This window comes from Phalacrocorax carbo, chromosome 8 (genome assembly GCF_963921805.1).
Source record: "Phalacrocorax carbo chromosome 8, bPhaCar2.1, whole genome shotgun sequence".
NCBI lineage: Eukaryota > Metazoa > Chordata > Aves > Suliformes > Phalacrocoracidae > Phalacrocorax > Phalacrocorax carbo.
The window spans coordinates 30,585,152-30,603,537 of record NC_087520.1 but is presented as its reverse complement, the minus strand read 5'-3'; the positions used below and the strand labels follow the sequence as shown (position 1 = coordinate 30,603,537).

General features: G+C 39.3%; 1 long non-coding RNA gene across 1 annotated transcript in view; it reads right to left on the bottom strand.

Moving 5' to 3' along the window:
* Positions 1–483: 483 nt before the first annotated feature.
* The window catches only part of LOC135314779 (uncharacterized), a 101,419-nt gene continuing 83,516 nt past the window's right edge, over positions 484–18,386 (bottom strand). Inside the window, exons 2-3 of the long non-coding RNA XR_010374266.1 lie at positions 999–1,105; positions 484–618 (exon numbers count right to left, since the gene is read on the bottom strand). This is a non-coding gene — a long non-coding RNA (uncharacterized LOC135314779). The remainder of the gene's footprint in view (positions 619–998; positions 1,106–18,386) is intronic.

The following is an 18,386-nucleotide window of genomic DNA, read 5'->3' as shown; positions in this document are numbered from 1 at the left end:
CTCACGACGCATTGCTCCTCCCTGTCTGATCAGTCTAACACAGGGATCTGTGTTATCTTACAAAAAGGGCAGTGGTGGATTTGGAAAGCCAAGAGGCTTAAGTGATCTTCTTCCCTCACCTGTGCACTCAGAGGGTCAGTTACAAGGAGGCTGGGCTAACACAGACACTGAATTTGCTGGAGAACTGATGGGAAGTGGTTACCAGCTCATCTGTTTAATTATTGTAGTAAGTTGTCACACAGCCCCCAGGCACCCTGAGACGACGGAGATTTCTAAGATACAGGAAACAAACATTAACCGTTACACAGGAGAGGAAAATAAGAGAAGGACACAACAAGCCGGTGGTGGTGGTGTGGGGTAAAAACAGCAACAAATCCCAAATACCTCTCCAAGCAACTTCTCCAACCTCTCCAAGGAACTCCTCTCCAAGCAAGTTCTTCCTTTACTGAACTACAGAGCCATCCTCTGTCACCTACCGTTTTGTTTGTGCTTGTTCAGCCGTGGAGAAATCTGCCTGAAGAAATGAAACATCTCCTCCCAGAAATGAGGTAGCTGCTAAGTGAGAGTACTGGCTTCACACAGTCGTCAGGAAAACGCCTTAGGAATGAGCTGTTCAACCTGCAATGGAAAACAATTTTGCTTTTTTTCTTACCACTGGGCATAAGTCTTCCCTGTCTCTCTCTTGTGCTAATGAAAGCAAATTTTACTGGAAACTGAATCCATTTACAAATATTTTGACAGATTGAGACAGTTGCTCAGGAAAAAATTATGTGTATGCAGATAAAATATAGCGTCATGTGAACAGCTGCTGTACAGACCCATAGCCTGTGTGGACTTCATTTTATTTATGCTTTTTAAAGGATACATGGGCGTCCCTGTAAAACAGAAACAAAGCGAACATTATTCCTATTGGTGATAAATTAAGGAAAACCCTCAGATGATTAATCCTCCAAAATGTGCAGCAAAATTGTACCAACACTGCTTTTGTATACACTCACATGTCTCATTCTGTAGATCTCGTCAGCAACTCCCTTTGAGGCTGTCTCAGTTTCTGACTGGAACAGGTCATTATGTGTATGCCTCAATTCATCACCTTTGAAATATCCTGCAAAGACATTGCCATTAGAAGCCAGGGCAGCAAAACCAACTATCTTCCATCTAAAACATGACCTCCATTTTTGTGTCATATCTTTTTTTGCTATTCCTAACATATTACCTATCTATATAGTTACCTTCCTGTAGGGGCATAACTCGTGCTGTACCTGCTTTTTCTGCACCAATTACCATTAAGACTGTGTAGAAATGTCTGCAAAGAAACATTAGCTGAAAGTTCCTGACGCTTTCCCCTAACACTGTCATTGGAACACTATGACCATAAACCCCCCTGCCTATAGCAGTTATAATTTATTTTGTTTCAAATTCTGGACACCTGAGCAGTGAAACAAAGTGTTTCAAATACGAGGATCAGTCTATAAGCAAAGGGCAACAAATTTCAGATGCAGCTGTGGCACTGAGTGACATGAGCACACAAAATACTTCTCCATAAATGCCAGCACTTACTATAACCTCTCTTCCCAGGCTCTGCATAGAGAAATCACAATCTGTACAAAGCTGTGATGCTTACTGCATATACACAGACACATTTTCTCACCTTTACAGAACTTGAGATACATGCTTTGACACCCAAATTCACATACTTAATCCAACACTAGAAAATAACACCAGTAGGGGAAAAGTAACTCATTACGCATTGGTCTCTGGCAGGACAAACTATCTTTTAATACTGTAAGACTGTAATACATAGGTAAAAATATGCTACTTAACTGGATCACCATTTGAACTGGAAATGGAAGTGCAGGGTGCTCAGCCTTGCACAGTCAGAGCTACATTGCACGTGAGCTGCCCCCCACATGACGTGATCCATGAATGGGAGAGCAAGCTCAGCACATTTGCTGACTCCTGCCTGGCCCCAGCGAGGGCAGGGCAGGTGATATTCTAGAGCCTCACAGGGCCAAACCTGGTCTTCAGACAATCAGCACTGTAAGCTGCCTTTACGCTTAAACACAGGAAGCCACACAGTACCCAACATGAGGTCATAAACAATTTAGGGGTGAAAGGCATACACTCACCCAAAGACAAACCCCGCAAGGATAACTTTGCTGCTTGGAATAGTGCTGAGAGTTTTTAAAGGGTGAACAATCCCATGGCTAAAAAAGCTGATAATAAAAATAATCTATAAATGCCCTATTCAAATATACAAGATGCCTCCTATTACTTGTTGCTCTCTGAACACGTCTCTTGTCAATTCTACTTTGCGACTGATGAAAAAAATATCTACAGTGTTTCATAATGACAGGGCACAGCTACTTCAAGGCTGCTGCTGAATAAGGAGACCTTGAAAACAGCTATGACAGTACGTTGTTTGTTTGCCACATCAGAAAACAAATGCCAAAGCACTTCATTCAGGGTCTTCTATTTATCAACTCCTTAAAAGAAAACAGGAGCAAAAGACAGGGACTAGAAATAATACCATAAGGAACAATGTTCTCAACACCACTGCCAGTTTACTGGGGAGCTGCAGCTTGTGAACTGGTATGCCAGCTTACAACCATGCACAGCTCAGGGAACAGGGACTATTTAGCCCATATTTTCTTTTACACTGAAAGTTTGGTGAGCAACAGCTGAGCTTTTATTTAAGAAACCTGTTCATAGGCTTGGCCATTAACAGCTGGATTATATCTTTGTATTGTTTGTCTTTTGAAATTGTATTTTAGAACACAATCCATTTTGCATTTGCTGCCCCCTGATTAAAAAGCTTTTTTGGATCAGTATCAAAAGACAAAAATACCTACACTTTCACACAGGATGATAAGAAAACATCACAGCAAGGAGAACAAAGGGAACAACAACTGCCTGCGTACCTGGGATGCTGCCACCATGCCAGCACTTATGGGAGTCTGCCTGGAGTGCAGACAGGGCACAGGAGTGCTCAGAGTGGTTAGCCTGTGAACCACAAACCAGAGTTCACCGTCTGGTCCCTTAAGGTGAAAATACTGCAACTTCTAACCTTACAGCAACAGTATCAAATTGATTTTATAAAGGAAGCTTTCTGAACTGTAGAAAATTTTTTTATTACTTTGTTTAGAAATACTAAGTGGGTGCATCTACCCAAAATTTCTTCATAATAAAATGTATTGCAACTTTATTAAGATGCTTATACAACCGCTAATTAAGATTAATAGTTTCAGGAGATTCTGAGAAAAGTAACACCTGTACTCAAAAAACTTGATGACAACATCTGATGTGTTAAGAGAGAAAAGTGATTACTCTAATGCACTATAATGCTTGATACATAGTCTCATGGCTCTCCCCTGCTGTGTTTTGTATAATCTATAAAGTCAACAAAGCACAGATAAACAAATCAAAGGTAGGACTCACATGATTCATATTTCAATAAAGAGGAATTAAAATAGATAAAGGCTCCCAGACAAAGAAGAAAAAAATAACATTTAATGTAGTATTTCAGCCCCGACCTCATTAGAACTTTGTGATACTGCAGATCCATCCTCTCTCTAATTATTCCACATAGTAACAGTTAAGACTCACCTGACTTCCATTTATGATTTACATCTACAACATAAAAACTCAGTACTGTTACATGGCAGTTGGATATAGAAAAAGTTGTATTCTTAAATTACATAATTCAGGAGGAAAAAGTATTCTAGGGAATTTGCAAATGTCTTTGCACAGCATTGCTAGTCCCCCACAGGCTGATGCTGTGATGTGGAAGATCCTATCAGTGGGGCAGGATTTTCCACATCTCTTGCCTCCTTTCACTGTCCCTGGTTATTAAGAGTTTCGAAAATACTCTAACCACCTCCCCCTTCTGCCCACTCTGCAGGAAGCTTTATACTATCTCTCCTTTTCCCCTTGTCTTCTTTTTCTGTTCCTTTTTTAAAACAAAGACCTTGCTGTTACCAGTTCTAATTTTAATCAGAAGAGTTTTCATGAATGGTGCTTTCCCATCCATCTCAAACACTCTGGTTTTTCTTGTTTCACTGTGCAGCTGTGATTGCCCCAGCACAGTGACTTCTCAGCTTTTTAATGATGAACAGCCATGGGTGAAGGAACAACAAAAGATACCTGAATTGTCAGATTATTTTGATAGAAATTATCTATAAATGTACTCAGACTTCTGGAAAAAGAATATATACAAGGGACACATCACAACACAAGACCACAGTTGGGGTGGTGACATTTGTTATGAAACCCAGAGAAGCAAGGTAAATTGCTGATTCTTTTAAACCTCTTTGACCTCATTTGCATGACCTCCTCAATCCACGGGTCTCTTTCCCCCTCTGGGACACACTTCTTTGGATTTTGTGCACAGCTATTCCACAACAATGACGCCAGGCACCCAGAGGCAACTTTATGAGGTAACCAAAGTGCCACTCAGGGAAGGCTGAACACTTCTGTGGTCTTTGGCTTACTCAGACACCATAACGGAGTTCTTGCTAAGCTAGAAAGGCAGAACTCAACAGCACAGTTATAAAAAGCATCAATCTCTCCCATGTCCTACAAAGTATGAATCATATCCATGGCAAAATGAAGTTTTTTAGGTGTTTAAACCAACCTTTAATAGAAGAGCAAGAACTCGGACAGCAATGGGGCTCAACCTGAGGAATTTTCTAAGTGCACTTAGCAAGATTCCAAACCCACAAACCCCTGTTCTGGTAATGCACCATATGGGCAGGTAAGCATATACACAGGATTTTTTAAAAACACGTAAAACAACCCCTCCAGACACACACAGAGCCAGTTTCTACTGTCCTAAACATTGTATAAGTCATTCACATCAGGGCAAAGCAGACAGAAAAGGATCAGAACAATTACATGTTAGTACTGTTACACTCTTTGTGTCAGTGTAAACATCTTCACAAAATGCAGAAGAAAACCCTCCCCCTAAACCAATGTTTTTTGTAATCTATTGAACTGTGGGAGAAAAGAGAAAAATAAACCTGGCGGTAAATAACACATTTGAAAAACATGACATCCCTGTACAAACTGTCTGATGAATGTTTGAGAATCTCTGCCTTTTACTAGAGATCTGCATTTGCAACAAGCCTGAATGGTTGTCCTTAACCTCTCCCTCATCTGATAAAACAGCAAAGTCACCGCATTGAAAATTTCTTTCCATGCACTATTTTCACCTGCATCCTTCTAACTCATCTCTCTGGATTGCAAAGAAACTGAAGAACTGCTTAAACGAATAGGTGAAGAACAGAATGTGAACACTTTACCAACACAACACGCTAACAGGAATCACATCATGTAGTCCTTTGTTTCTGTGAACATACAGATTTGCTTTGGTGACAGCAGCAGCACATTGCTGAAGCTGCAATGGCACTGACAGCCTTGTGTGGGGCACAAAAGCACAAACACTTTTCCTATGACAGACCTTGACAGTACTGCCCAGGAGCTCACAGCTTTGAGTACTATGAGAAATAGCTTGCTGCTTTTCTGTACAACAAAAATATTAGTGGCTACCAGCTGTTGGTAAGCACTTGCCAAAGACATTAGCTTCGTTATTTAAGTGAGAAATAAGGAATTATTTCCCTGCAAGGCTATCTCTTTTCCAGATACAAAGAGGGCAATACACTTTTCTCTTACTCTTAGATGAATTATTTTGTACAGAAAAAAATTCTCTCACTGCTCACACGAATCATGTTGTCAAGAATCACTGAGAAAAGGAAACAAACACTTCAAAAAATACATGTATTTCTGACACTTGGGATATGTAGATGGTTGGTACAAAGATCCACTCAAGAAACTAAATAACAGATGACCAAATCAACCAGAAGGATACAATGGCATGCTGGTGTTCTCATATCTAACCACCTGAAAAACAAATCTGATCTTTTTACAAGGTATTCTACCTTGTGCATTCTTACAGAGAAAAATAAGGCACTTGCCAGCATTCTTCTGTAAAGGTAACCCTCCACACATCCTGCAACTACAGATATCCTGCAGGAGGGAAGCAGCAAGCCCTGTTGGTGGTGTAGAGAGAAGAGCTATTGCCTCCATAGCCCAGACCCCCATGTGGAAATTTATTTCTGGTTCAGAATCCTTTACCCTACAGATAACCAAGAACAGAGCAGCAAATGAGAAGACTTACATGCAGCAACAAACAAGAATAGACAAAGACTCTGTCCTCAAAGTTCAGGTCAGAATCTAAATCTGCCCAAAGTTCAGCAACATTCAACCCTAGAGTTTTCTTCGAGGCCAAATCTGGGAAAAAGAGAGAATGAAAGATCTCATTATATGTGTCCATTGTATGGAAAATTCTCTTCAACGCACCATGTGAAATGCTTTATATTTTAGAAATCTATCAACCAGATCTAGTGCACATTGAAGTTAACAGAAAGCCTCCCACAGGCTTTACTGGGCTTTGGTTTAGGTTATGTGTTTTAATACTTTTTCCCCTACAACAGAGAATCACAGTAAATTATAGAGGTTCTCCTTGCTCTGTTCCCCTCCAGGCTGCAGGCAGCATGCACAGAAGCTTCTTTCCATCTTCTTCCATGTTCATCTTTGATGGGGGCTCCATTAAACTCTCCTGGTTGTTACTTCTCAGAAGGATTTAATGACTGGTGTTCAACCCTGTTAGCACTTAAAAATAGCATTTACGTAAGGAATTTATGCTAAAATGGTCTTATGGCTTGCATGAGAATGTAGAAGCAATAATAATAATAAAACAGATAGCAATGCCTTTTTTAATTCAAACTCTGAGGCAGGCTGATGTCACTACTCATAAAACAAGTGAAAAATCATAATGTCCCATAATATCATTTTCACAATTAAAATACATGGGGAAAAAAGCTTTTTTCCTGTGTTTATCATAACAGAGATGATAAAACCAGAAATGTGTTGTTTAAACTTTTTTGCAAGTTTTAGTGAATACCAGAAGAAATCAATACCAGCAGTATTCTGTGATCAAACCCCAACCTTTCCAAACTTCTGTGTAATGCCCTGGGGGCCAAGATTCCTGAATGTAATCAAGCATTTTTAAAGGCCAAAGACCAAAACTTTGGTGATTAAATACCCCACTTAGCCCTGGGAGAAGCATTCAACATATGCTCCTTCTGTGGCATTATAGATTAATTTTATTTAGTCACATCCATAGCAGGTTTTATTACTTCTAAGCAGCATCCCCTAATGTATAAAATTGCCAGACAGAGACTCTGAAAATGAGAACTAATATTTGGTGGGAAGAGACATCAGAAAGCCCATTTACTGTTTTAAAGTGCAGTACATGGATGACCAATGAAATAATCTATTCCAAAGCAATTTTCTTCCTTTACTACTGAAAGGTTTCATTGCCCTGGATAAGGCGCTCGGTAAAAAAAAAAAAGTGCAGGCAGTTCTTCATGATGATGCATTAACCAAGGTTTGGGGCATTGGGCTTTTTTTTAAAAAAAAAAACCAACCAAAAAGCACAACACACATGCATTTGGGCATTACCAGGTTTCTAAACCAGAGAAGACCAAAGTTTCTGAGTCACATTTTCAGGGAGGAAGTAGAGACAGTGCCTTTGTTTTCTTGCTGTCAAAAAGTATAGTATGATTAAAATATAAAAACAAAGCTTCACATAGTTCCATAAAGCATGTCCAGTCTCATCAGCATTAGAAACATCGCTCAGATCAAATGTTTCAAGAGTCCTTGTGCAAGTCCTGCCAGCCAGGCTCTCAGTGATCTCTTGTCAGCATCATGGGACATGCTACTAAAAAACTGTTCCATGTTTTGACCATTTTCAAAACCCTCTTGCCAACCCTCCCTTGCTTTAAATTCATCTCTACCCAACTGCTCAACCAAATGCTGCCTTCTCTCTCCTGCTCCATCTCATCTGCTGCTGTATCCACTCTTTTTCCGCCTGCTTGGGGCTGTTGCCACAGCTGTTCATACAGCCAAGGAGCAGTGCCGCTGAATTTTGCAAGAGAAGAGCAAGTGCAGCCCCTTGCTTTGTTAAGAGACCCTCTGCATTATTTGTTTCAGAGGCATCCACCTTCACTCTCAGATTTCTAAATGGGAGAGGGGAATCAGGCAAGCAGGCAGGCAGATGCCTATGTAAAAAAAGCCTTTCTTATAAATAAATCTTCCAGATTTTAGTTTACAAACTAGATTAATAATGCAACTACTGGATAGAATTTAGAGAAATTTTGAACAATGGTTTATAAAAATAAGATAATTTACCCTGTAGTATATGAAGACACTGTCTCAGTATTAGTGATTCTCTCTCACCCTGATAACAGGAATAAGTTGGGTTTTCTTTTTGAAGATATCAGGTTCTCATAAATGTAGACTATCATGCTATCACTTTAGTGGCATGGTTTATGGCCTCTAAACATCTGAGCATCTGCTAGGTACTTGAGGATTTATTCACAGGCTGCCACAATGAGGCAGTAGTAAGTTGTGGTGACTGCAGTATTTACAGCACAAATGATGCCAAGGTGCTAATTAGTGGTAATTTGACTCGGCCCATTTTGGACCTCTGAGAATCACAGCTCTTCAGAAGCAAGCAGGTCTGACATACACTCATCTAAGGAAAATTTCGACATCCTATTTCCCTATCTATTATGATATTTCTCAGGGAAAACATTAAGAAATTCAAAATATCTGTGTTCTCCTAAAATAGTAGCCCAGGCCAGCTGCTACTGCAGATTGATTTCTAGAAGAAAATATTATATATATTTGGTTTAATGGGGATTGTCAAAAGTATTAGGGCAAAGCTAGGAAGAAAACATGTCACTAAGTATAGGTTTGTGTGTTGAGTTACATACTGGTTTGAAAGTTAATAAAAAAAAGACACCCACACCCATCCCATGTTTTTTCCTTGAGATAAGCAAAAGCTGTTTCCCAAAGAGAGTGTCAGGAACAGGGGAAGCCAATTTCTCTGCTTTCATTCTCTGCCTTTTGGGCCCTGACAACTGTACTTGCCTTCCTCCCATTTTCAATAGATTAATCAGGCTAGTGAGTAAAAACAGCTTAGAGATCCAAGTAGGTTCATCCTTTGAGAAACATGATGCAGTAAACTTTCTTGATCAGGAATATTTTTCTAGTAAGATGAGCTTCATAATTAGGTTCCATAAAAAAAGAGGACTTTGAGGCTACTCTCTGCCTCCAAATACTTGTCATTTGACCCAGAAGGCAATAAGTGAAAAATTCTGAACAAATAAATGAAAAAGCTGACACATTTTTCTGAGCGGTAAAGCTTTCGTTTGCTAACAAAAGGCTTGATTCCCACTGCTTTTATTATCTGCAGAATGACAGGCCAACGAAAGCACTACTCAGCGATTGACAGTGTAGCAGAATAAGGCCAATTGAGTCATCACTCAGAAAAGAGTAACTGCTCCAGTGATCTCTCAGGTGGATGAAATGCTGGGCAAAGGACTACTGGACATCTTCTATGGATTATACTTAAGTAATAATTTTAAAATACACTTTAATAATTTTAAAACCTCACTTAAATGCTTTAAATACCTAAATTTAAAAAACCCTCTTAAATAATCCTGTTTTGTGTTAGATCAACTGCATTTGTGCTTTATGTGTCCATTGTAACAAAAGGAATAGGCAAAATATTAGATAGATAATTTCTGATAACTGCTCATCTGATCAAACTATTGGTACTAAAAATGAGTGGCTCCAGAATCTTCATGGGGACGGGTAGGTGGGAAATAAATAAACAAACACTGCAACTTCTGATACATTAAAAGTAGGAAAATACTTCTGTTGATTAAAAACCTACAGATCCTACAGTTGAGAATAAGCAATAAGTATACACTGAATTAAAGCTGAAATAATTTAAAAGACTACGGAACAGCATTAGGAATCATGTAAAGCTCTTGTCCCATTTTTTTCTGCTAAACCTACCAGAAAATTAAAAAAAAAACCAAACCCCCCCAAAACCCCTATGAAAGATGCAACAAGAAATTGTGGTGTTGTGAGTAACTCCTAAGAGACCATTCTGTCATGTGTCAGGTCATGTTCAAACTCACCTGCGGCTTTTACACTTAAACATTTCTCACATGAAGTTGAAGCCTGCACTCACAGAAAAAATAAAGCACTGATCACCCCTTCTCAAATCACAGCAGAGATCATCCAAGGGCAACCACAGCTCCAGCTCACCTTGCATTAGACTTGGCACCATACCTGGTTGTGTGGCTAACGCTTCTGCCCACTGCGGTTATTGACACCTAAGGGAATCCAGGATGAAGGGGACTGCAGAGGAGGGGAACACACAGAGCAGAACACAAGATTCTCTTTTCCATTGATTGTTAAAAATATTACTTATGCAATAGGTCAGGAACTGGCCAAATACCATCTGATAAAAATAGCTTTCTGAGATATTTTCTGAGATATGCCAATTCATGAAAATAAACATAGCAGCATGAATTTAAATCTAATTTCAGGTTTTATCCTCTCCCTTCTTTGTCTATTAATGCTTATTTTTCACCCTTATTCTAATGAGAACTGTAAAAACATCAGTAAAGGAGGAATCTTTTTATATATATACATGCACACACTGGTGATAATGCCCTGCAAATACAATGATGTTCTAAGGTTTTGTTGCAGTGGCTTTTTACATTTTCCTTTACTCGGACAACCAATCCTTCCTAATGCCACACAAGATAAAGACACACAAGCTGGAAACCCTGCTTTGCAGAGGATAATGCACTTCAGTTGTTCTTCACTCTTGTTTAGTTCTATTCCAGCTTTGTGTAGTCTTGTACCATCTATTTCCATGGCATAATAATACCTGTGGAGTTCCCCAATAGCAGAAATGGGGAGATCTTGTACATATCCTTTCTCTCTGCTGGTTTCTGAAGGATGAGATCACATTTTAATGACTCCAAAATCAGTCCAGTCTCCTCAAAAAGCAGACAAATATTGTGATAGTAGAAAGTCTTAGAAAATTTTGGTTTGCTACTTGTCTTTGAGTGACCATAGAAGACTGCTAAATTACTTTCCTTAATATATCTGATGGCAAACAAAGTTTTGAAGCTCTAATTTTAAGTGTGCAGATGTGAGAATTCAGTTGCAGCAAACATGACTGTTACCACAGGCATCTAAGAGCAGCAGGAAAGGTGACGTACTTGAGAAAACTTGCACAAAACACCTGTATTCATCTACTTTTAATGTTCCTAACAGCATTCTTGCTTTAGAGTTGTCCTGTGCTAAATAACATTGCTGGGGCTTCTGCAAGTCCCCATTTTACACTAGAAGAAAGAAAAGGTGGCTTTAACTTGCAAAATTCCTGTTGTGACTTAGTAAGACATGAGCTTTTCATCCCTCTCAGCAGCAGGGGGCTCCTGGAAGTGAGAAATGTAGAGTTCACTGACTTCTCAGGAAAAACATTTTGAACGTGCTCTCTGCACAAGGACTTTAAAGGTGTTTGTCTCTGCACTGCAAGACAGGGACTCTGAGATCAGGGCTGGACTTTGAGCACTGGCCTAAAGTTTCTTTTCATCATGAAAATCACTCACTATGCACTACTGGGATGAGCAAAGCCCTTCTGTGTACACCTTAACTAATTCTCTTCCATCTTTAAATCAGACAGTTCAGAGAAATGCCACTGTTAACTAGGACTAAAACTTTTTTCAAATAAAGATCCTACATTTACAATATAAGTCACATTTACTGTGGAGCTGCTTGTGCCAACACATTCTCAACCCCCTTTCTGCTTTTCACTAGTATCTTTTCCCCACCAGCGCTACACATTTAGCAGGTAACATCTATTTCTAACACTGCTGATGAAAGCACCACAGCTACTGCATAAGTGTACAATCCACACATATGCACACAGGGTGAGTTAGACAATTAGTTGTCAAAGATGATTAAGAACTGTGGGCAGCTTAATTCAGGCAAGTCAAATACTGCTCTGAAAATGCCTCAGCTGAAAACAAAGCTTTAGAGTAGGCTGATAAGTGGATGTCATTCACAAACTGTTAGAATTTTGGGATATTTTGTTAAAGGCATTTTAAAAGAGGCAATAAGGACAGTTAACCACGAAGATACTCAGCTCTCGATCCAGACTGCAGCCAGCCATTTGCATATGTAACTAAGTTTTCATGCACAATTGCCCTGTTATTCAAAGTATACTAATGACTGCGATGCATTTAGGGTGAAATTTAATGCTCTGAAGAACAGCCCATGCACGATCTAGGAGCTATTACATATGAGTTTGCTGAGGTGTTAAGAGATACATTTCTTAATAGATGAATTCCACTAGAGTCAAGTATTTCCCTTTGTTGATGCACCTCCAGGTTAATCAGCCCTGAAAAACTGGATACAGAATATGACATCTATAGAAATAAAACCTTGGCACTGTTTCAGACAGGAATGATTCTATTATTTAAAAAACAACAACAAAACCACCACCACCAACAAAACAAAACAAAAACCCAATGCACCAAACCAGATTTTTAATTCCTTTTGTGTACAGGTGAGTTTTCCTCCAAAATATTAAAAAAGCATGAGGATGCTTTCAGACCCTCTTGCTACAGTAAACCTATGCCTGAAATCATACACACTGACCTGTTCAAAATGTGAATTTTTCTTCCATAAGTATTAAAGAACTGTTTTTTAACAGGTCTGCAAGAGAATTAACCAGCAAGAAAGCTTTCTATGGCAAAATATACTCTCAGAATTTCCAATATTTTACTCATGCATTAGAGGTTCCCCTAAAACAAGAGAGAGTTACTTCATGTATTCCAGCACCAGTGTGCCAGTGGCACAGGCTGGGGGGCCAGACTTACTAACACTGGGGAAAAAAGGGATCTTAACACAATTAAAATATTGTTAAATATTTTTAAGCTAAACATCTTGTGCTTGGATTTTTAAAGAGCTCGGAGTGTGCATCAGATGGGGGATAATCCATAGCGATACAGTTAAAGTGCAGTTTCAGGATGACCTGCCTCCACATCTCCCTCCATCAGAGCAACTTTTCTTTTAAGCTGTCCCCTCTGCTTCTCAAATGCTTTTGAAGAAAGAAAACTGAAAGTTCTTGACAGTGCTATTAAGGCAAGTAACTTGTGCTTCCCACTCCCTTCTCCTCATGCCAGTATCCTGACTCACCTCTGGATATATCTGTACACACAGAGAGAAGTGGGTTTGGTCCTCTTTTCTTCTGAAAGTACCTGCAGACACATGCTTATAGATATATCTATTTGACCTTCATGGCTGACACACACCAGGTCTGTCCATGGTCTAATGCAAACTGAAGCAACACATCTGTGTTAGTGTGATCCTAAACCAGTCCTAACACAACCAGTTGAGAGAGCAGAGTATTAAGCTAGGCAAGCTGACCACAGCTACATGTTTTTTGCAAGACTGGATGAATCATATGCAGATTTTACTCATGTAAGCGTGGGTTCAAGAAACCTTTTAGGGTTACCTATACACAGGTAATGCATTTTGCCTTTACAATGTGGTAAGGAAGGACTCCCCATTTTACTAGTGGGAAGGAAAGTACGGTCAAATTCAAAGATTGACCCAGGTGACACAGGAAACCTCTGGAAAAGCTCTCAGCCTTTTATCAGTCACTTTGGTTGACTGTAGAGCCTCCCTGCTTTCTGTGTATTTCCAGACTGCTCTTTAGTATTACAAGCAATATCATGTATTTCTTCGATAACAGCTGAACATTGTTGATAACTTCTCTTTTATTCTGTTGCTGTCAGTCTGTATAGAGCTTCTTGCCTGGAAAAAGAAACCAGAAGAGACCAGTAAGCTGAGGCCAGCACCCTTCCAGTGTCACCAGTCTCCTCCAAGAGGAGTGTCTTGACTGGTCTCTCCAGGACCAAGGGAAAGCCAAACCATCTGCATATCTTTTAGTGCTCACACACATTTATTGATCAAACACTCTGAAACCAAGTACAGCCTGTGGCATGGGGCGGTTGGAACTAGGATACATGGGGAAAGAGCTAACCTCTCTCAGTTTAGGATCTCAATTGTAGTAACGTGTTACACCAGCTCCATTTTTTAGCTAAAGCTTAATTTGTTCATAGCTTTGAAAAAAAGACCTGATTCATGAATAGGCACAGGAATATCTTAGTATGATCAATTGATATTTGTATGATAGTATTTCTTGCTTAAAGGAAAAAGAGTGGCAGATTTTGATGAGAGGTTGGAGATGTTCCTCCAAAACCAAGAAGTGCATGCACCATGGGTACAGACAGTATTGGTACTGGATAGAAGGCTGTACTTTGTAATGAATTTTGATTTGTCTGCTTTCATTTCCGAAGTCTTGTTGAGCAGATGTCTCAGACACCATCCAACTCCTTCCTCCTTTCCTGGTCTGTCTATTTAGATTGCAGAACCATGAAACATGAACGTTTTATCCAACAGCACTATAGTACCTTGCATAATGCAAAACTTTTATCTAGAACCTGAAGAGCCACCTAAGATATACAAAGATGTATAGGAGTGAAGGCTACAATGGAAGCTGCTTGGCATGAAGGCTGAACAGAATACTAAATGGGCAAATAAAGAAACGTCAAAAGCTTTAAATATCATCAGTTAATGGCATAAACGCCTCCTCCACAAAGTAATGCATACAGGAATGTATAAAATATCCCTCACATCATTAGAAGAGCTCTTATTCAGCTTTCACAGTACTGTACATCCTTGTTAAGCTTAAATGGATTTTTTCCCCGTGAATTCAGAGAATTTTCTTTTAGCTCCATGCATAATTCTTGAAGTAATTACACATGCAATAAATTAATGAAAATCAAGGAAACTGCCTTGGCTTAGAAAACCAGCTTAATTTGGCATGCTCTGCTGCGTACTTCTAAATGTTCAAAATCTTTCAGGCCTTGCTTAAACCAAATGCCTCCACACTGTGCAAGTAAGCTTTATAAAATAAACAGTAAATTAAATTTGGCACTAAGTGAAGTGTGAAATTCTTAAGCTGTCTCCTAAAAAAGAAGACATCGGGGTCAGATAGGGGCTGCCATTCTCTTGACTCAAAGCACACGTTTGTTTAGAAAGGAAAATTCACCAACAATCAAGTTAGGTGGAAAATAAGTGTTGTTACAAATCTCTCCTGCTCTCTGCAAGAATCACAGTATGTTTTTTAAACTGTTCTTTTGAAGTCCGCTCATTACATGGCTTGCACTGATTCAGGTGAGCTATTTCTGCTTCTTGTCTTCCTTGAACAGGCTGTTCTCCAAGGTGCCTCTGCTGACTTATGCTGCTTTGTGGATAACCCAGAGCTTGCTGTACCATTTATCTGTCTCACTCTGGAGACAGAAAGTGTCAAATTTTACAGATCACTCCACCCAGTTCCTTTCAGTAGCTATCAGTGTACCTCTTCATATGCCTCCCCTGTAAATGAGCAGCAGTTGTGTCCTAACCAGGAGATTTACTGAGGGGACCTCAGCTTTGCAACACCTTCCCTCCCTACAGCCTGAATCTGCTGATCAAAAGAGCAACTGGTAGGAGTTCTGGGCACTGATGCTCAGTTCTCCACACTGGGAGGGTGTCTCACAGGTGTTCAGCATCACAGTGAGGCCAATTCCTTGAAAGAAAAACCCCCAACAAAAAACAAAACACCCCCCCCCCCAAAAAAAACCCCAAACCCACAGAAGGAAAGGTAGAAGTCTAACCTATAAGAACACACTATTTCTTGCAATTATAAATGTGCAAAGTCTGGTTTTGCCTAAAAGCAAATACATTGAAAGAGTGGTATAAAAATGGAAATAATTAAGGCTTATCTGTTGTCAAATCTAAAAATATTTGAAATCCTGAACCTTGAAAGACATTATAAACACATCTTTAGACTGGAGAAATGAAGTAACTCAGAAGTTTTGAAGCTCTACCACTTTCAGGACAGAACTTTTTCAGAGAGCTCTGAACTGCATCTATTAACATTTCAAAATCCATGTGAGTCTCCCTGGAGTACATGGAATCTGCTCTCCGTCTGTACAGTGTTTTCTACTTACAGGAGCTAAGGATCTGAGGACCAGACGCTGCACTGGCATGTCCACTTCATTTCAGGAGTCTGACAGTGTGGTATCACTTAAATAATGAAGCACACATCTGGCAGAAGATTGCTGAGGTTGGCTAAGTTTGTACAAGGTCAGTTCATCCTCTAAGCTTCTGTATGCTGAAAATTAAGCAAGAAGTTTACATGGCAACAAGCAGAACCAACTGATCAATCTCAGAGTTTGTTTTCCAAGTAGCATGCCTTTCTTTTTAAATCAGTCTTTATTGTATAAAAATAGAAGGGAATGATATTGTATTGCTCTGAGACATATTTTCTGAAACTTTTCATTAGTTAATGCATACCTCTTCTAAAATATCATCCTTTTTCTTTTATAAGGAAAGTAGAAAACTACAATGCACCATACATGGCTAAGGGAAAAGTACACATATCTCTTCACAGGTCTACCCCACTACTGTGCTTTGCAAGCTATGGGTGGATAATCCTTGAAGCAAGTGGAAATAATACAGGATCAGGCTTTGGAAATTTTATTTAGTTAGTGCTTTCATTAATTTTCACAGAAGGACAATACCTGCTCAATATGAAGTGTGATATCCAGTATTGTAAGAGAACAACCCTCCCCCTTGGAAAGAATAGATATTGTATATGTTTAATTAGCATGAATCTAGACTCTTTTTTTGATCAAGCACTGTTTCATGTTTTAATATTTAACCTAAGCTTAGGGATGGGATATCTTGGCCATCAGTGATTATCCATTTAATCAAGGACAAGCATTCTTTTTAGAAGAAAATTAAGGAGAGTTGGCAAGAGAAAATAGCCTTAAATTGTCCTTGCATAACACATGACCATATATAGATAAAAAGGGTTAGGGTGCTTCATCTGTAAAGACCCTCAAAGACAGAAAAGCATGCACAGAAGAATCTGAAGTGGAGCCAAGAAGAGTGACTTAATGCCATTATGCAACCTATGTAGATTAGAATGAATATGTATTAGATAGAATATGTATGGACTTATTGTATTAATATAATGAGGTAGCTGGCTTCAGGCCGCTTGATTTGTTGAAAACCACCGAGCATGCAGGCTTGTGCAACCCTGAAATAAATTAGCAATGTCTCTCTTGAGTGTGTGATTATTGATTCATTGCACATTGGGCAACGAATCTGCTTTTCAGACAACAGTATCTTTACACATTGTTATAATCTTGCTTTACAGAAAAAACATCAATCCTGATATAAAGTTTCACCTAGATATTCTTCCTATGTTAGAAGAAATAACAGACATTTTTGTAAACTCAGAGTAACAATAAAATGAGACAAACATAATGAAACATTATTTTTATCACTCAATGAATGGCAACTGATGGTCCACAGCATGAAAAAAAAAAAATCTAGTGAGTAAGTGGTGTAGGTTAAAACACAGTTCTAAATGATTTTTCACACTAACAATTATCCAAAGTAGCCTTTCTTCAGCAGTGGTGGAAATCAGTTCTCTGCATCCCAGCTCAGTGCTTTAACTGCAAGCAATCTCTTTGCCTGAGTCTCTGGCATTTAAAAAGAAAGAAATTCAAATACTTCTTGCAAGTTTGCTTATTCTCCATTATTTGAATATTTCAACTTCAACATCCTATTGTTCCTTTGGTGGCCTTTTTTCTTTCTCCATTTGGTAAACTTTGGTTTTTCATTAATGCTCCTGTCAGAGCATGAACCAGCTGCTATGTTTGATGAAGCCACAGAGAAAGAGGAGGGCTCACCTTCAGATGGACACACATACAAACACTGAACTATCAGCAGGAACACCACTCACTCTCTCTCTGATCGTCTCCTCCTGTTAGCTTGTTCTTCTTTGAAAGGACAACGTCAAGTAGTTACCAAGGAAAGGGGTCAGAAAACACCATCACAACTTGGTTGTACTTAGCTCCCCCTCTAATGGTCCACAACTGCAATGCCAGCAGACATCAGGGCTCAATAGCTGAGCTTGTGAGACTGAGGCTGGCTCCTTCCACAGGGTGACTCAATGCTTCGGTCACCAGATGTGATGCTTTCTGGTCTCATCGTTTCTTGGCATCTATTTCCTGGGGTTTTGCCCTGAAGTGACGGAAAATCTAGAGGAGAATCCTAACATAAGTGCACAGAGAAATCTGAAACAAGACACATGTTTTCCCTTTTAGGCTTTTCCCACAGGTCTCAGCTTTATATTACCATCTTGTGAGAAAGGCCAGACTCCTCTATGCCCAGGATACTGTAACAAGGACTTTAACACTGTAATTTCCCATTAAAACCATGGCCTTTTGAATGAGCTGCCCAGACACTTTTTAGAAGTAATCTTGGTTTTATGAGTCAGTTAAAAAAACCAAAAAAAGTAAAAAGCACCTCTGATGACCATGGAAAGT